Source organism: Bemisia tabaci, chromosome 2 (assembly GCF_918797505.1).
Source record: "Bemisia tabaci chromosome 2, PGI_BMITA_v3".
Classification (NCBI taxonomy): Eukaryota; Metazoa; Arthropoda; class Insecta; order Hemiptera; family Aleyrodidae; genus Bemisia; species Bemisia tabaci.
The window spans coordinates 36,616,769-36,637,807 of NC_092794.1; the positions used below are offsets into that span (position 1 = coordinate 36,616,769).

Consider the following 21,039-nt stretch of genomic DNA (forward strand, 5'->3'; position numbering starts at 1 on the left):
ATTTGGTGACGCAGCAGAACAGTCACTTGGTTCTCCGCTCGGTTCTGGCCAGGATGACACGCTGATACTTGACACGTCCGGCAGCGAGTGGCTCCCTGACGAAGAAGCAGAAGAAGCATCGGAGTTGAACGACACTATTGTTGACCGGCACTATCCTGACCGTGTTAGATTGCCGCCAGACTATTACAAGCCGCAGGCGAATTTGGCAGAGAAAATCCCTGCCTCGGTAAAACAGGCCATTAATTCCCCTGATAAAGACAAGTGGATTTCAGCAATGGAAAGTGAAAAATCATCACTAATTAAAAATGATACATGGTCTTTGGTTGATGAAGATAATGCAAGAGGTCGAAAAATTTTAACAAATAGATGGGTTTTCACCATCAAAGACGACAACAAATTCAAGGCACGTTTGGTTGTGCGGGGATGTGAACAACGTGAAGGGGTTGATTTTCAAGAGACCTTTTCTCCGGTAATAAACAGCAGCCCTCTAAGGGTAATTTTTGCCTTCGCGGCAAATAAAAATTATCGATTAGCAAAATTCGATATAAAGACGGCGTTCCTATATGGAGAACTCGATGCAGATGAAGAAATTTTCATGAGAATTCCGGAATACTTCGAGCAAGTTCCAGGTAAAGTTTGCATACTGAAGAAGTCCTTGTATGGCCTCAAACAGACTCCCCTAAAATGGAACATCCGTTTTACAAAGAAATTAAAAGAAAGAGGTCTAAATCAGCTTAAAACAGACAAATGCATTTTCGCAAATGCTAACCGCACCATTCTCCTAGCAATTCATGTGGACTACGCCCTAGTTGCTGCAAAATATCTACATAAAATTCATTTTTTACTTCAAGAACTTCAAACGGAGTTTGAAATGACTTATGAATTAGACCCTACCTCGTACCTCGGGATCGAAATTGAAAGGATTCAAGACGGCCTCCGTCTTACTCAGAAAGGATATGTTCAGAAAATTCTGGATCATTTTCAAATGCAAAATTCCAAAAGTGTCGTGACGCCGATGGAAAGTGCCGACCATGTCTCGGAAGTGGGTGAAAACGTAAAAATCGACTATCCTTATCGACAAGTTGTGAGGAGTTTGCTGTGCGCAGCCAATAAAACCCGTCCCGATATCGCCTTTGCCGTGTCTCTCGCGAGCCGTCACCTTGAGAAGCCATCCAATATCCACGTCCAAAACCGTCAAGCGCACGTTGCGGTACCTGCGCGGGACTGGGGACCTGGGGATAAATTTTCGTCGTGGAGGGCCATTACAACTCGATGCGTGGGCGGACAGCGACTACGCAGGGGATGTGGAGACAAGGAGATCAACCTCTGGTTTCGTGGTGTTTCTGGCAGGTGGACCAATTCACTGGTGTTCAAGACGACAGCCGATAGTCAGCCTCTCCTCAACTGAAGCGGAGTAGATCAGCGCGGCTGAGTGTGTCCGGGAACTAATGTATTTACGGGACTTATCACAGGAAATTACAGGTTCAGAAGTGCCTGTCACGGTGAAAATGGACAATCAAAGCAGCATAAAACTTGCACGCAATGGTGTGCATAATCGTAGGTCAAAACACATAGATATTAGATACCATTATTTACACGAGAAAACGGTGGCTAAAGAGATAACTTTAAAATATTGCCCTACTAACGATCAGCTTGCGGATATTTTTACTAAACCACTTGGTAAAATTTTATTCATAAAATTTCGTGATCAGCTGATGTCGCCATAAAAGGTCTTTCTTCTTTTCTGAATTTCAATTTTTTTTTATATTATTGGTGAAAGGGTATTATTGTCTTTAACATAACTAGTTCTTAAGATTATTGTAAGAGAGAGACTACGTTGAGTTTTGTTTTCTTACGGCCTTGTAAGGGTCAGGGCCCTGTAGGATGAAATTAACAGCCTTTTTTTTTTAACTCTTTACTTCCAAGAGCCTTCCTTGTGAAAATTAAGAGGGGATGTTGAGATATGGCTAATTTTCATAAACAGTGCAACGCTGCACAGCAAAGCTGATGCAGAGTAATCATTTTCTTGGGTGAAGCGCATCCGACACGCTTAGAGGAGTTAGTTGTTGTGTAAGGTCTCTCTCGCCAGCATATACTCATTTCTCATAATACATTCCAATGTAATTCAAAAATAGTCTTTTTCGTTTCCCCGAATTCCACAGCCTCAACAGTTTTGGATAGTCGTCTTCATTTAACTCCTGAACACTATGAAATTGGTAGGGGTAATAATTGTGTTTTTTCAGAATACGCGCAACAGAACATCAGTATCAGTCACTTGAGCTGCTTTTCTCATTGAAGTTCGCGGATTTTCCTGATAAGTAAGGAGCACCTCCTCAGTTTTCTCCGGGGAAGTTGTGGTCAGGGGCCTACAACTTCGAACACGATCTTTCACAGACCGTAACCGAAAATCTTTTAACAGTTTTTTTCAACGGCTGATTTTGAAATGGGAGGGCGCTGATTGAACGTTTGGTTGAAAATTTGCCGCACCTGGTCGTAAGATCTTTCTCTATCACCAAAACCACGAATCATTAAGAGAGGTATTCTTTCTTTTCCACTTACTTTCGCCGTGATGCAAGGAAAAAAATTGCACGGAATACTGTGAACCGCGATAATTTTATGGAAAATCACGTTTAAACAACTTAGACAGCGAAAGGAAACCTTTTCAGTAAATCTTCGGCCGAACACGAAGTTAGGACTGATTTCCAGATTTAAATTACAGAAACAGAGGCTGAAAATGAAAATGTTATTAGCCGTCGACACCAGCATCCTGATTGAGCTTTGCTTCAGAGGATGTACCTACCTTGGTTGCCACAAAGGTTATTGTTTAGGGTGGCCGAAAGTTAGAAGTAATACCACAGTAAACATGAGAGGAACTGAAGAACTGCAATAGTGTAAAATCTTGACAACCATTACTAATTTGATCAGGAAGATTAAGATCTACCTTGCGCTTATCGCAACAAAAATGAAATTTATCGATACCAGTAGGAATCTTTACGGTCTAGATATCAGACTTAATTTCTTTCATTGTAGGGAGAAAACGATAACAGAAACAGATCCTACGGTTGGTACTTTCCTCTCTGTCTCTCTTGCCTATCTTGAATTTCTTTAAACACCAACGTCCAATTTATGCGTGGGTTGAAACCGAAATGATCAATTTTGATTTTTCATGCCGCCTTTTCGGAATTAGGTTTGGGAATTTGGAATTTTGCGTTAGATTGCAAATTACTTAAAATTATGTAAATTGAAAATCGTAACATGTAGAAGAGGGGCAAAAGCGTGTTAAACCTTTCAATCGTGGATATTTTGGGAATTATATGACCATATCCGTTTTCCTTGAACTAAGAAACTGCCCGATTTCATTTTTTGAGCGACTCCATTGATTGACAGCCGAAAAACCGGGGTTCGACCGGTTTTAGGCCGCCAGTTTGAAATGAAGCACAGTTTTTGAAAATCCAATATCAAATTCGTTTTTCCCGACCCAAAAAACTCCCTGATACCAAATTCCAGGTCGAATTTTTGATACAAGTCGGATTACCGATTTTCGACCGGTTTTAGGCTGCCATTTGGTTTCAATGATAGGTAGCGACTCCCCGCTTGCGCCAAAAGTTTTCTTTTTATATGCCCTTTTGAAAGATGTGTGACAAGATGGGGGCTGCCATTTGAAAAAGAAAGTTAGCGGGCTGAGAAGCCCCCCTTTGTCCCCCCAAAATTTTGACCCCCTCGAAAGATGGTTTCTTTCCGTCTAAGAACTTACGACAAAGCTCGTTTCTCTAGCTCCAGCCGTCTCCAGACTTTTGCCCCACCCTGTATGTATATATCACACCAAAAACACTTCCGTGTAAAAATGACCCGCTAAGCTAAAAATATAAATATTCGTCGCCTTAAATGCAATGATATCACATGAAGTAGACGCCAAGCAAATTTCATGAATATAAATTGTAAGTTTCTCCTCCCTTCAACATTATTAGCGGAAAAACTAAAATTATAGACAAAAAAAAAAATTTAAAAAAACCGATACTTTATCATTTTTTTTGTACAATTGTACTACAAAAAAAGATGATAAATTGGTATCCCTTTTTTAAATTATTTGTTTTTTGTCTATAATTTTCGTTTTTCCGATAATAATGTTGAAGGGAGGAGGAACTTACAATTTATATTCATGAGATTTGCTTGGGGTCTACTTTATGTGATATCATTGCATTTAAGGCGATGAATATTTATATTTTTAGCTTGGCGGCTCATTTTTATATGGAAGTGTTTTTGGTGTGATATCATGAAGTTTTTCGTATAAATGATCACAAACAAATAAAAGGAGCAGAATGGTCTGATTTTTGTACATTTATTTCGTTTTGAATTTAAGAAATTTGAAAACTTCTGCAGTGTCTGATAGGGTAGGTATTGATGAGCACTTGAAAGGTACCTAATTAATGAAATATAATGTAATTTCTTAACATGAAGCAAATATTTCATAAAAATATTGGCCTGAATTTTAGCACCTTCCGCGACTAGAGACCTCGTTTAGATCACCTCCAACTTTCCTCAAGAGACTTTTGCTGGAGGAAGTCTCGAAATTTTTGTAAGGGAGGTCCTGACGTCCCTTTAAGGAGGTCTGAGAAAACTTTCAAAAAAGGTGATGATTCTTTTTTCTGGCTGTAATGATTATTCACCAGGTGGGCGAGAAAAAAAAGCGTAGAAGGAAATTTTTTCTCATTGTCTTGATTCTCCTTCTTTTTCTAGAAACATATCCATAAAGTGATGCGATTTTTCCCTTTAAAGGGAGACTTGAGGTCATGGATGTCCACTTCCATCCGAGTTGTCGATCATTCATCAAGTCATACTGAGTTACTTTAGTTGCTGAGTGCAGCTATGCACTCTAGGTCTGTAGTCTGTATCAGCTGTTTCCTCAAAGACGATTGGGGTCCGGTGGAAGCTTCAAGTGCTTGAATTATGATTATTTAGGACTAAATCACTTATAGAAACATACTAGCTGTGTTCAGCTCGCTGTGCGAGCTGTCACGCCTAGCCGGGGAGTGCCCCTGGACCCTCGGTTCCTCGCTTCACGATGAACTTGCGACTCGTTCCGCGAGCCGCCCCTCATAGCTATTAACTTTTAAAAAAAAGGAACTTACTTTTTTTTTAACGAAGTGGTGAATAGTGGCGAGGATGTTATCTTTGGCTACAGCCGCCATCTTGAGTTTTGAAATTTTGAAAATCTGACCAAAAATTCGAGTTTCCTGTCGAAAAATAACCCCGGATACCGTGCTTCACGAAAATCGAGCAAACAGGAGCCGACTTAGCATTTTAGGCCACGGCCGCCTTCTTGGATTCTGAAATTTTGAAAATCTGACAAAAAATTCGAGTTTCGCGTCGAAAAATACCCCCGGATACCGTGTTTCACGAAAATCGAGCGAACAGGAGCCGACTTAGCATTTTAGGCCACGGCCGCCATCTTGGATTCTGAAATTTTGAAAATCTGACAAAAAATTCGAGTTTCCCGTCGAAGAATACTCTCGGATACCGTGTTTCACGAAAATCGAGCGAACAGGAGCCGACTAAGCATTTAAGGCCACGGCCGCCATCTTGGATTCTGAAATTTTGAAAATCTGACCAAAAATTCGAGTTTTAGTCCAGGCAAACAAGGAAAAGAGCCTGCAAAAATCCCGGGTAGCAGGGTGAATTCAAATAAGGGTCAAATTCCAGGTTCTATTTCCTCCCAAAATTTTTTTGTGAATTTTTGGGCAAACTTTATTTTGACTATCATTAGGTGTAGACTTAAGAAATATAGCTCGTCGAGCTTAATAGTTGGGCTTAAACCGAATTTCCACCGTCAAGTGTATCACTACCCAAAATTTGCCGTAATTTCGCCTGATTTCCCAAATTTTCATCACAGAGGTGACATATAATACTTTTAATTAAAAATTGAACACAATTGTCATAAAAGCATCGTCGAGCACAAAATTAAAGCATAATTGAAAACATGTAACCCTTTCATATCTTGCAGAACCAAAAAAAATTGAGAAAAAATTCATCCGTCATGAAAGATATCTGGAGCTTATTCTGCTTGTCTTTTAGACACTTCCGTCTGTTTATCAAAATGCGCACTGTTTTCCTTTAACACGAGAAGAAGCTTTTATTTCTTGGAATATTGCAATACCAAATGGATCAAAAATACCGAATTTTAAAACTTCGAGTGGGCGTGTACTCGCTGAAGTGGAGATAAAGCCAGGAAAATTTTCAGGACTTACATTGACATAACAATTACATCGGTCAAGGATTCTTCTTCTTTTTTTTTTGATTTTCCAAAGATTTGCCGATGGTTTCTGAGTAGATTTTTGGCGCTGATTCTGAAGAACACCTCCATTTACCTGTATCAGTGCGATTTATCCGAGGAAAGTTCGGAACTTATCCGGGAAAATCGGAATTTTCCTTAAAAATCTAGCTTTTCCAGAAGAGTCAATTTTCCGGGAGAATCTGTGCACGATGGAAAAAACCCAAGAATTTTTAGATTTCGTGGCCCAAGATACATAAAAAACCCTGTTGCACCCCTATTAAAATTTCCTTTCTTTTCCTAATACCATGGTTTTCCGGTACAGTTTCATTAAAATCAATTAATTAGTCTCCGAGATAGTGTTTTAAGCCACGGCCACCATCTTAGATTTTCGCATCTTGGAAATTTGATTAAAGTTCGAGTTCCCCATTCTAAAATATCCGCGGGTACCAAGTTTCGCGTAAATCGATTGATTAGGCACTGAGATAGCATTTTAGGCCATGTCCGCCATCTTGGATTTTCGAATTTTGAAAATTCGACTAAAAATTCAAGTTCCCCATTCAAAAATACCCATTACCCCCGGGTACCAAGTTTCGCGTAAATCGATTGATTAGACGCTGAGATAGCATTTTAAGCCATGTCCGCCATCTTGGATTTTCGAATTTTGGAAATTCGACTAGAAATTCGAGTTTCCCATCGAAAAATACCCCCATGAACCAGGTTTCACTTAAATCTGTCAAAAAGAGCGCCTACAGGGCTTAAACAAACAAGTCTCAGTTGATAGGCGCTGCGATAGCATTTTAGGTCATGTCCGCCATCTTGGATTTTCGAATTTTCAAAATTCGACTGAAAATTCGAGTTCCTCATTGAAAAATACCCCCGGACACCAAGTTTCACTTAAATCGGTAGAAAAGAGCGCCTACAAGGCTTAAACAAGCAAATCTCAGTTGTAACTGAGGCAGGCAGGCAGTTCGGCTGCGGGCCGATTATTGAAATTTAAACCAGCCCGATAAGACATCGAATTGCGATATATTGCATGGTTAAGATAGGGCTATGTCTTGTCGTGTCGGGCTGACATAGTTTCAATAATCGGGCCGCTGGTGAGGGATTGGCTTAACAGCTATTGCACTATATGTAAAATTTCACCAGAAAAACGATGAGCACAATAAAAAGTTTTGAAAAAAATTGCTAAGGGGAGAAAATGCGATTTTAAAATCGTGCCCCTCAAAAACGTTATTTGAATCCGGGCCGTGGCGCGAACGCCGATTTTTGACGTCACACCTCAGGTGACCACCCTTGGTTTATTCCGAGTTAGTCCGAACAATATGGCTGCTGCCCGGTTTGCTTATTTAGCGAAAGTTTCTATCTGTATATTGTGATTTAGTGGTAAAAGAGGTGTGTGAAAAAACGGCCAAAAATGCCTCAAGGCATTCTCGAATTTTGATCACTTGGGGTGATACAGTAGCTTCCGAGACGCCCAAAACCGGTCGCCGTTTTGCTTAGAAGCGCCGGGTTGCGACGTTGCCATTTTTTAAAGTGGAAACCTTTAAAAATTCATATCTCCGCCGCATCTCAACCGATTTCAATGAACTTTTTTTTAAAATGTTCCTCTTAAATAGAGCTTTCTAGTGATATACAGTTTTCAGGGGTTTACTCGGCTTTAAGTGGCACTTACGCGGTTTCAGCAGTTTTTGATAGACACAAAAATTTAGTTTTTATTTTACCACGATCGTGGAATCGACGGAATCTAAACAAAAACCAGTCTAAACAAAAGTTCAGATTCTCACCTTTCTAACGAGCACAAGATCATCCCGGGGAAACGTTTAGTTTCCGAGATATGACCGCTCAAAGTTGGTCACACGCGCTTTTGCGCAATGTGAATGCGTCTTATCACTGAATCATTCGCGAGTTAGGGGTCCCTTACGTTCAATTCACGTTGAAATAATTACACAGAGCAGTAAGGTGTCCAACACGAGCCATTTTTTTCACCTTCAGCTGCCGATGTGCGACGTTGCCATTTTTTGAAGTGAAAACTCTTAAAAATGCATAACTCCGCTGCATTTCAACCAATTTCAATGAACTTTTTTTTGAAATGTTCCTCTTAATTAGAGCTTTCTAATGGTATTTTTTTTTTTTTTTTTTTTTTTTTTTTTTTTTTTTTTTTTTTTTTTTTTTTAAAAACATTCACCTACTTATTCAGTAATTAGAATATTTACAATATGATTAAAACTAGACTTAAGACTAACTGAGAGACTTATTTCTAGTGTTATTAAGATAAGGTATCCCCAAGATTGGGGTATGAGGAGGGTAATATACAGTGGGGCACTATATACACATTGTGATTATTATATAAAGTTAAATATATGTTGTAAAGACAAAATGTCTTTTTATTATTTACCTTAATTTACCTATACCTAATTCAAGACACATATTTTAAGGCTTACTGTTTAATTTTAAACTGCAAATTTACATTTACATATAGACACTGGAAGCGCAAAGTTGTTGAAGCACTAAATTGAGAAGAAAGTAATAGTAGAAAATGGGTGTCTTTTAGTTGCAGTGGTTAGACAAAAGCTAAGATGAAACTGATAAAATGAATTTTAAACAGAGGTGGTGTAAAGAGCCTAGAAATATAAAGAAAAATGTGTCTTAAGAAAATTGACATAGATACAATGAGTTAAATGCAGGGTAATGGTATTTAGGTTTCTGGATTTTATTTACCTTAGGGAGGCACTTAGGTCGTTGATATGGTTCTGTGCAGAGATTTTTCATACAAAAAATAGTGTCGCTATTTATTTATTTGTATTTTTATTTTTTGATTTCCGAGGGTTGTGGGAGGGTTTGAAATGACAGAATTCAAAACAAAGAACTTTTAATAAAGGGATTCTTTTAACCGCTATTCTTACAAGGTACAAATATTGAAAGCGACGCTCCTGTTGTACAAGCGTGGGTGGTGTTGCTCTTTTACTAAGATTTTTGCATTATACTTTAAGCGATGGTGATCATCCGATCAAGTTTGAATGTTAAAAAAACCAGACCCCCTTCCGAAAAAAAAGTAAATAAAAATAAAAATGTACATATAAATAGCGACACTATTTTTTGTATGAAAAATCTCTGCACAGAACCATATCAACGACCTAAGTGCCTCCCTAAGGTAAATAAAATCCAGAAACCTAAATACCATTAGAGAGCTCTAATTAAGAGGAACATTTCAAAAAAAAGTTCATTGAAATTGGTTGAAATGCAGCGGAGTTATGCATTTTTAAGAGTTTTCACTTCAAAAAATGGCAACGTCGCACATCGGCAGCTGAAGGTGAAAAAAATGGCTCGTGTTGGACACCTTACTGCTCTGTGTAATTATTTCAACGTGAATTGAACGTAAGGGACCCCTAACTCGCGAATGATTCAGTGATAAGACGCATTCACAATGCGCAAAAGCGCGTGTGACCAACTTTGAGCGGTCATATCTCGGAAACTAAACGTTTCCCCGGGATGATCTTGTGCTCGTTAGAAAGGTGAGAATCTGAACTTTTGTTTAGACTGGTTTTTGTTTAGATTCCGTCGATTCCACGATCGTGGTAAAATAAAAACTAAATTTTTGTGTCTATCAAAAACTGCTGAAACCGCGTAAGTGCCACTTAAAGCCGAGTAAACCCCTGAAAACTGTATATCACTAGAAAGCTCTATTTAAGAGGAACATTTTAAAAAAAAGTTCATTGAAATCGGTTGAGATGCGGCGGAGATATGAATTTTTAAAGGTTTCCACTTTAAAAAATGGCAACGTCGCAACCCGGCGCTTCTAAGCAAAACGGCGACCGGTTTTGGGCGTCTCGGAAGCTACTGTATCACCCCAAGTGATCAAAATTCGAGAATGCCTTGAGGCATTTTCGGCCGTTTTTTCACACACCTCTTTGACGAGAAATTTGTTGAAACATTTGGTTTCGTCCGAAATTAACTCTTTCTTGATGAAAAAAGGCGTTAAAGTTCGCGAAATTTATTCACCGGGCGTCCGCGAGTGAGCATCGGCTATCGGAAACGACGGGCTCGTAAACAAACGAAGATTGATAACAGGAAGGATCCAAACAACTCGGAATCTTTTAATTTTCTTTACCTTTAAACCATTTCTGACTTCTACAAAGCATCTGAAAATCAGTTTTATCGTATTTTACAATCTGGAGCTAGAGTCTATCGGCTCATTGTGATGTGTATTCAGAGTATTCTGAAACAGAAAGTCAGTTGTCATAAGTTCACACCCAGACATTCTTTTCTTGGATCATTCGCTTTTCATTTTCGCCTCAAATCAAGTGTTTTGTAGTTTCCTTATCTGAAGTATGTGGTTTTGAATTCATACAAGAGTTTGAAGTTCATCTGTTTTAGCATTAAAGCCTATTGAGCCCTCAAACTTTACCGATATGATTACAGTTCAAGGTTCCTCTGGTCCGTACATCAAAGATGTGTCCTATGGTTCTTCAAATTAACAGTTCAGAAGTAAATTAGAGACTACAGTAACTTAATCCACTCCTGCCCTTTCCTTCAGTGTTTGTTCGTGTCTGTTCTTTATGCGTTACCACTCTAGTGCATACACCGGTAATGTAGGTTAGATAGGTATTATCGCATATTTTCTACTAGCAGTACCTTCTCTTAAGCGTTCTAATTTAGCCAAGAAATTCCACCAGTTGCAGAAAATTGTGTGCGTAATGAATAAGTGAATATGAATACCTCCTTTTGGTGACTCAAAGTTTCTCAGATCCGTCTTAAGGAGGTTTCGCATGTAGGTGCATGATCAGTTTTGCCAGATGAAATTACTGCTCTAGCAGCTTCAAATTTATACTTTGATCTCTGATTCACTAATAAATGACACTTTATGGTGTCATTTATATTTAATCAGTTCAAAGCTAATGCGACAATAAATCATCAAAGGTCCGATTGAGGAAGAAATTTTCCGGTGAGTGCCACGGCTGAATCAACATTCCAACTAGACTTGCGAAGGTATCAACCCAAACAGACTCATGAGGAAGTGATACCTATATGGTAAGTGATAATTCTATTAAGGCTCTTTCATTTCTTAGATGCGGAGTGCATTAAAAATTTCTAAATCTGCTCATCTGCAGTCATATACTTGAAGAGGAGTACAACATGAAATGTAGGTGAAGTAACGAAATCGTGGGAATGAGTTAATCCTACAGCTTCTCTCCACTGAGACACGGATGAAGTAATCTGAAAGCCTTTAGCTGGAAGTTGGCAATGATGGAGGTTCCATGGTGTTTTTCCTGCCTTGAAAGATAAGGTTGTGCTGCAGGCCTTAAGCACTATGGAAAATTTGAAATATTGTGATTTTAAACGTAGGCTTCATCTAAGAATATGGAAATCGATCTCAAGTGCTTTCTCAGATAACTTTCAGAGTTTTTATTTTCATATATAAGAGACAATTATGAGATGATTATCCTACTATTCATGGTATTTCTGATTGAGAGTCAACTAGTTCACTTGATGCATTCACTTTCCTTTCAAAGAATGAAATATTAGAGGTGACTCTCAAACACTGCAACCGAGAAAGGGCCTTTTTGCATCCAGTGCCTCAATTACGTATTGACTACGGTGTTCAAAACTTCTACTTTCAGTTTAGACTTTAAATGGTAAACAAGTTGACTTAACGCTCTACGTATTCACAAAATTTTCGGCATGTAGAAGATATAAATAACGCACACATTTCAGAAATTTTGTCGAATAATTTTTCCATTAGGACATCAAGAGAAGCAATCAGACTAAAACTTAGTGAATCTAGGTAAGTACTTTCTCAGATTAGCCATGCCACTACTTTTCCACGCTTTTTCATTAATCATTATCCACAAAGTTAAACATACCTAAATCTAAATGTTACACTAAACTTGTGTATTTAACCTGATAGTACCTCAGTAATTATAATTATCTTACCTGTTAAACTGTATGATGCAATGAAAAAAATTTCACTTCCAGACAGATGATCATTTCCTGGTTGATACCTTCGCAAGTCTAGTTGGAATGTTGATTCAGCCGTGGCACTCACCGGAAAATTTCTTCCTCAATCGGACCTTTGATGATTTATTGTCGCATTAGCTTTGAACTGATTAAATATAAATGACACCATAAAGTGTCATTTATTAGTGAATCAGAGATCAAAGTATAAATTTGAAGCTGCTAGAGCAGTAATTTCATCTGGCAAAACTGATCATGCACCTACATGCGAAACCTCCTTAAGACGGATCTGAGAAACTTTGAGTCACCAAAAGGAGGTATTCATATTCACTTATTCATTACGCACACAATTTTCTGCAACTGGTGGAATTTCTTGGCTAAATTAGAACGCTTAAGAGAAGGTACTGCTAGTAGAAAATATGCGATAATACCTATCTAACCTACATTACCGGTGTATGCACTAGAGTGGTAACGCATAAAGAACAGACACGAACAAACACTGAAGGAAAGGGCAGGAGTGGATTAAGTTACTGTAGTCTCTAATTTACTTCTGAACTGTTAATTTGAAGAACCATAGGACACATCTTTGATGTGTACCTAATCACTTGGTACGGACCAGAGGAACCTTGAACTGTAATCATATCGGTAAAGTTTGAGGGCTCAATAGGCTTTAATGCTAAAACAGATGAACTTCAAACTCTTGTATGAATTCAAAACCACATACTTCAGATAAGGAAACTACAAAACACTTGATTTGAGGCGAAAATGAAAAGCGAATGATCCAAGAAAAGAATGTCTGGGTGTGAACTTATGACAACTGACTTTCTGTTTCAGAATACTCTGAATACACATCACAATGAGCCGATAGACTCTAGCTCCAGATTGTAAAATACGATAAAACTGATTTTCAGATGCTTTGTAGAAGTCAGAAATGGTTTAAAGGTAAAGAAAATTAAAAGATTCCGAGTTGTTTGGATCCTTCCTGTTATCAATCTTCGTTTGTTTACGAGCCCGTCGTTTCCGATAGCCGATGCTCACTCGCGGACGCCCGGTGAATAAATTTCGCGAACTTTAACGCCTTTTTTCATCAAGAAAGAGTTAATTTCGGACGAAACCAAATGTTTCAACAAATTTCTCGTCAAATTTTACCACTAAATCACAATATACAGCTAGGAACTTTCGCTAAATAAACAAACCGGGCAGCAGCCATATTGTTCGGACTAACTCGGAATAAACCAAGGGTCGTCACCACCTATAGTGTGACGTCAGTTCTCAGCCCGCGCGATTCAAACAGCGTTTCAGAGACCTTCAATTTTTGGCATTTTTGAAGTAAGATTTCTCAGGCCAGAGGGCTCAAAAAAAATCTGAAAAAAATTCTGTATACTCATTTCACCAAGGACTTTCATAATATGTAATAAAAAAATTCAGCCGAACTGGCTCATTTTCCACTCTGTCCCATTAAACTGGGACTTTGGGACAGGATGGAAACATATGGGGCAGGATGGAACTGGACAGGATGGAATAAGCTGTTTTTTAAGCTTATCTCTAACAATAAAGACAATTTTGGTGTTTTTTTTCACGGAATATTTAGTAGCACATCCTAGAGTATCGGAATAAAAGAAAATTTTCCCTAACGCACACTTCAAAAGTATTTTACGAGCTGATATGAGTGTGTGTGTGTATGCTTGACGCCCTGTTAGTTATCGTGTATAGCATTTTGTTTGGCATCGTTAATGGCGTTAATCTTGCACAAAAATTTGCGAATTTCAGAATTTTTGCCATCTGCGACGTGTGAACTATTCAATCGAAACAAAAAAAGTCGTTTTTGGAAAAACCTCAACGTTACGGTAATCATTTGGAGCTTATTACATCGTTGCCATGTCTCTCCTTGATTTGAGGCGAAAATGAAAAGCGAATGATCCAAGAAAAGAATGTCTGGGTGTGAACTTATGACAACTGACTTTCTGTTTCAGAATACTCTGAATACACATCACAATGAGCCGATAGACTCTAGCTCCAGATTGTAAAATACGATAAAACTGATTTTCAGATGCTTTGTAGAAGTCAGAAATGGTTTAAAGGTAAAGAAAATTAAAAGATTCCGAGTTGTTTGGATCCTTCCTGTTATCAATCTTCGTTTGTTTACGAGCCCGTCGTTTCCGATAGCCGATGCTCACTCGCGGACGCCCGGTGAATAAATTTCGCGAACTTTAACGCCTTTTTTCATCAAGAAAGAGTTAATTTCGGACGAAACCAAATGTTTCAACAAATTTCTCGTCAAATTTTACCACTAAATCACAATATACAGCTAGGAACTTTCGCTAAATAAACAAACCGGGCAGCAGCCATATTGTTCGGACTAACTCGGAATAAACCAAGGGTCGTCACCACCTATAGTGTGACGTCAGTTCTCAGCCCGCGCGATTCAAACAGCGTTTCAGAGACCTTCAATTTTTGGCATTTTTGAAGTAAGATTTCTCAGGCCAGAGGGCTCAAAAAAAATCTGAAAAAAATTCTGTATACTCATTTCACCAAGGACTTTCATAATATGTAATAAAAAAATTCAGCCGAACTGGCTCATTTTCCACTCTGTCCCATTAAACTGGGACTTTGGGACAGGATGGAAACATATGGGGCAGGATGGAACTGGACAGGATGGAATAAGCTGTTTTTTAAGCTTATCTCTAACAATAAAGACAATTTTGGTGTTTTTTTTCACGGAATATTTAGTAGCACATCCTAGAGTATCGGAATAAAAGAAAATTTTCCCTAACGCACACTTCAAAAGTATTTTACGAGCTGATATGAGTGTGTGTGTGTATGCTTGACGCCCTGTTAGTTATCGTGTATAGCATTTTGTTTGGCATCGTTAATGGCGTTAATCTTGCACAAAAATTTGCGAATTTCAGAATTTTTGCCATCTGCGACGTGTGAACTATTCAATCGAAACAAAAAAAGTCGTTTTTGGAAAAACCTCAACGTTACGGTAATCATTTGGAGCTTATTACATCGTTGCCATGTCTCTCCTGACTGTTGCTGACTGTTGCTCGGGACAATGATTCTAGCGCGTGAACAAGTTGTTGATGGAGGAAAAAAGAAATTGACATATTTTTTTTCTCAAATTCAAAAGCATTACCTATCAACTCCGATAAAGTTTTCTTAAATAATCACTCTAGTTATGCTGCAACAGCGATTTAAAGTCAAGAACCAGGCATGGGGGACACACAAATTTGGGACAAATGTAGGCAATTTGCACATTTAAAGTTCTCCTAAATTTTTATTTCAGTCCAAATAAAGTGAGAAAAAGCATGTAATAGTCAAAAATACTGTGGAAAATGAAAAAAAAATTGGATCTGCCCATTTTTCTCGGATTATGACGATTATAACAGCTCGGGACACCAAATTAGATGCTTATTTGAACTCACCCAGCAATGTTTTCATCGATACCTGTGTAATTTTTGACGCTGAATCCGAATTTCAACTTTGCACCATTAAACTCGGACCGGAAAGTTGCCAAATTTGGCAAAAATGGCCTAAAATCGGACTTTTTTCCGGATTATGGCCTGTAGCTTGCCAAAACTTGATCTGACGATAAAATTAGTTATTTTCAGAAATAAAAATCGTTAAATTTCCTATAAAAAAGTTCCTATACAATTTTTTGCTCAAGGCAAAATCAAGCGCGCTGGCGGGCTCCGAACTTTGTAAAATATGCGAAAATTGCGCATACTGTAATGTGTTGGGTTATCCTTATTATTTACATCAATTCATTTCACTAAGTGTAAATTTTATTATCTTCACTTAATTTGTGCAAAAATTACTCGTCGGACGATTAAAACAGGAGACATCGGGCAAAAACCGCGAAAAACACAATTTTTTCTCATTTTTCAAAGTTCGGAGCCCGCCAGCGCGCTTGATTTTGCATTAAGCAAAAAAGTGTATAGGAACTTTTTTATGGGAAATTTAACGAGCTTTATTTCTGAAAGTAACTAATTTTATCGTCGGATCAATTTTTGGCAAGTTACAGGCCATAATCCGGAAAAAAGTCCGATTTTGGGCCATTTTTGCCAAATTTGGCAGCTTTCCGGTCTGAATTTAGTGGTGCAAAGTTGGAATTCGGATTCAGCGTCAAAAATTACATAGGAATCGATGAAAACATTGCTACCCGGGATTTTCGCATGCTATAGCCCTTTTCATGGCTTATTTGCCTGGACTATTTCCCGTCGAAAAATACCCCCGGATGCCAAGTTTTACGAAGATCGATCAAACAGGAGCCGATTTATCATTTTAGGCCACGGCCGCCATCTTGGATTTTGAAATTTTGAAAATATGACCAAAAATTCGTGTTTCCCGTCGAAAAGTACCCCTGGACTACAGATTTCACGTAAATCCGTTGATAAATATCCCCTAAAACCTGAAAGAGGTTGTTCCAAAAACGCCGATTTTGGCCCCCCCCTGGATTTGGCCCAAACTTTGCTCAGATGTTGTACTAAGTGTCCCAGATGCTTGAGCAAAATTTCAGCCCCCTCGGATAATTAGGGGGGAGGGGGCAGGGGGCAAAGTTGCAATTTTTCCAAAACTTTAAAAATCGATATCTCGCGAACGGTTTGAGGTTAAGTGTTGCGGTTTGCGCTAAAAAACGTTAAAAAATATTCTCTACAAGAATATAAATGCTGTTTGCACGATTGCCGAATTTATCGTACTCATAAATCGATTTTTTCGATTTTGAAGGTTCGACTTTTTTTCGTTTTTCGTCTCTCCTCTCCAGGCGATCGTTGCTATGTGAATAAAAACCAATTGAGGTGATTCTCCATGAAATTCTGCATCTACCACACTTTGTTGGACCTTGGGGAAACGATTCATTCTTGAGTTATAGCGATTTTTCTGCACGTTCCCGGTTACGCGCGGGCGGCATATCGGCGGCGCTCCATCCGCCCCGGGCGAGGCAGAGGTTGTTTCACTGCTAGGGCCTTATATTCATGCTGTAGGCTGTAATTATTGATATTTTCTCCTTCCCCCACCCTTCCCCTCCTATAAATATGTTTTTTATACTTCGTTATACAGGGTGACCCGGACCACCCGTACCAGGTCTTTTTCTCGGATGGTTTAGGTAGTACGAAGTGGGGAACCGCGGGGTTAAACAGGGAATTGACCCCAAGGTATCCGAATTTCATGGTCCCGAAACTCTCCATGCCGCCCTTGGGGGGTAAAAGAGGGAGGCACAATGTCTCCCGACTTTAGGGATCGTGACCCCCTCTTTACTCCCCAAGGGCGGCATGGAGAGTTTCGGGACCATGAAATTCGGATACCTTGGGGTCAATTCCCTGTTTAACCCCGCGGTCCCCCACTTCGTACTACCTAAACCAACCGAGAAAAAGACCTGGTACGGGTGGTCCGGGACACCCTGTATAACGAAGTATAAGAAACATATTTATAGGAGGGGAAGGGTGGGGGAAGGAGAAAATATCAATAATTACAGCCTATAGCATGAATATAAGGCCCTAGCAGTGAAACAACCTCTGCCTCGCCCGGGGCGGATGGAGCACCGCCGATATGCCGCCCGCGCGTAACCGGGAACGCGCAGAAAAATCGCTATAACTCAAGAATGAATCGTTTCCCCAAGGTCCAACACAGTGTGGTAGATGCAGAATTTTATGGAGAATCACCTCAATTGGTTTTTATTCACATAGCAACGATCGCCTGGAGAGGAGAGACGAAAAACGAAAAAAAGTCAAACCTTCAAAATCGAAAAAATCGATTTATAACTACGATAAATTACGCAACCATGCAAACAGCATCAATATTCGTGTAGAGAATATTTTTTAACGTTTTTTAGCGCAAACCGCAACACTTACACTCAAACCGTTCGCGAGATATCGATTTTTAAAGTTTTGAAAAAATTGCAACTTTGCCCCCCTGCCCCCTCCCCCCTAATTATCCGAGGGGGCTGAAATTTTGCTTAAGCATCGGGGACACTTAGTACAACATCTGAGCAAAGTTTGGGCCAAATCCAGGGGAGGGCCAAAATCGGCGTTTCTGGAACAACCTCTTTCATCTATAATGATGTGACGTCACGCGACAGGATTGAACCTATTCAGCGCGGTTCGCGTAAACAACCGCGTATCCCAAATGCATTAGTATAGGGAGAAGCAACTTTTCTTTTTTTTGGGCTTCATTGGCATTTTTTTCTAAATTTGATTTTTCAGGCGTGTAGAGGTGGTTCTTAGCTTCATTCTTGCCAAGTTTGAAAGAAATTGCTCAGACAGTTCTTTTGTAAATTGTTGTTGAAATCTCGGTACAGTAGCTTTATTTAAGTAATGACGTACAGAGAAAAAGAGTTAATAACTTTACAACGATTACAATTTACACGATTTTTGACAATAATTGACACTGATCACCTGTGATAACAATAACAAAACCACGAATGGTCGCCGTGCCGTAATTGCGCATGCGGACTCCGGCGTCAGAAATAACTTACGGCCCGGGAACTTATTAGTTCGGTACCACATATGCATCCGTGTGCAGCTTCGTGGGTAAAATTGTTGTGATATGTCATTCTCTTCTTTAGGATGTCTAGAATCAGAATTTCGATGGTGTCAAGTTCAAAAATTGAACCGACGCCCAGAATTCAAGATGGCGTCCAAGATGGCCGCCGCCATGGTGAAAGTTTTAAATTTTGCGGATAGCGTCGAGTCAGATGTCGATTCCTATGTAAAATGACACGAGGAATCCGAATATCAAATTTAAAAACACCCCCGACCCAAAGGAGGGCTCCAAATCCAAGATGGCGGCCAAAAATACCACTCAGGGGTACTAATTTGCCTATACGGGTCCAAGTGCATAGTGATGTATCAATTATTAGGTTTTCGGGGTCGTAGAGTCCGAAAATGAGGTCCATTTTTCGCTGCGGCCCTCCAGAGACCCTAAAATCAAATATGGCGCCCAAAATGGCCACCGGTTTTACGGCTGAAACACCAATTTAGCGCAGTTGTGATAAGCAATACGTTCAAAATTTAGTTTTGTGGGGCAAGGAGTTCGAATAGGAGATCAAATGTTTATTCCTACAAAAAATTAAGCCTCCGAATCGAAAATGGCTACCGACATGGTTGCCAGTTAGAGGCGCAGGCCGGTAAATGACTATTGATATTAAGGGGATTTGCCAAAGGAGCTAGGGGTTTCGATAAGGGCCGTTTTTCGGCCCATACCCTGAAATTCTTCAATTTTACGATTTTTTTGCTTCTTGGGAGTCTAAATTTTACGGAATGTGTCATGCTTTTGTCATTTTCGGCCTATTTAGGGGTCTAATGCTGGCCTAAACATGAGTCTGAAGGCTAATTTTTGCGGAAAATTCGGGTTTCTTGGCATTCGACGCGCTGCGCCCGCTGTTTCATAACGATCAAATATCATCGGAGGAGCAAATTTTCCTTCAAGTATGTTCATTAAGGGTGCAAGATATGGTCACTCTGGCTAACTTTCGTCGATGGCAACCCTTGCGCTCATAGTTAAAACGAACTTTTTAGAATTTTCTTGTTTCTCATCATTATTATTAAAATGGCATAAAAAAGGGCTACTCATCTTAAACCAGAAATAGATTCCTTGGCGGAAATTGTACGTAGCCCTCCAAAAAACTTTATGGAATTAAAAGCCCCCCCCCTCCTCCAAAGAAAAAGCCGGTGTTGCCATATTTTGTTGCCTAAAATCACAGAAAACTATTTGTGATTATTTCAGTATTTGGAGGCTGTTCTTCGTCGAGCTCATTCAGCAAAGTTCAAAACCCTTGATTTTTCATACGTAATGATCACATGACTAGTGAATATGCACATGCATTTATCTATTATTATTTTGTTCATTACATGTATTTATCTAAAGAGACTCCCATCGTGGCGCGGCATTGCCACATATCATCGGGAAAAAATCGAGAAAATTATTCTGAGTTGGCCCAAGATTTGAGCCATTATTTCGCATTATGCGCATTAAATAAATACGTAGGACTCAAATTACTGTATTCAGGGATGCAAATAGATCATATTTTTTGTAGGTAAAGTTTTTTTTATGATCTTGGGCTTGTAGGCGACCCATTATCTTACGAATTTTTGACGTGATATTTACGCACGAAGATGCAACTTTGAAACATTGACCTTGATCTGGGATCCGAATAAAAAGTAAGCCATGTGTCAGAATCACAAGTTCTTAATGCTGATTTTTTACCCACCCTGACAAGCCCTGCCCTCCGTCACTTTTATTGCCTGCGATCGATCAGAATTCTGCTTCCCAAAAATAATTGGAAACTCTGGTTTTCCTGGTTCACTCCTGCTTAGCCTCCTTACCGCTTTCTCATCTGTTGCCTCTTCATCAGGTTCCTCCCATCAGACAACTCATTTGGAGCTACCATTGTAGAATTTTGGAGAAATGACGCGTATTCATCTAGCAAACGCTTAGTTTTTCTAGTTCAGCCTCATATCTGTAATGAGCGAGGTACTAGATGACAGATGCAATATGCGCTGGGCAGCCCACGACTCTACCGTCCACCTGCCGTTGGTAATACCACCCGGATATGCCCACAGGGTTCTATGTCACTTTCAGGTACGGGGCTCAAGCCCCCCACCCTTCCCCCTCCGAAAGCAAAAAAAAGGGGGAAAGAGTGAAGGAAAGAGGAGACAGAAGATGATGAGGAAAGACGAGAAAAGAAAAAGTTTGATTCGAGGCCTTCGAAGATATTTATCTCTTTTGATGTAGAGTCTTAAATGAAACCACAGTGTTCATTTGATTAGTATTTTATAAAATTTTCGTCAAAAAATGCGTCTAAATACAGTTTAAAT

General features: G+C 39.4%; 1 protein-coding gene across 5 annotated transcripts in view; it reads right to left on the bottom strand.

The window, feature by feature from the left end:
* LOC109043427 (splicing factor 1) overlaps positions 1–21,039 on the bottom strand; it is a 138,801-nt gene that overhangs the window by 30,747 nt on the left and 87,015 nt on the right. The gene's annotated exons all lie outside the window — the stretch shown is intronic.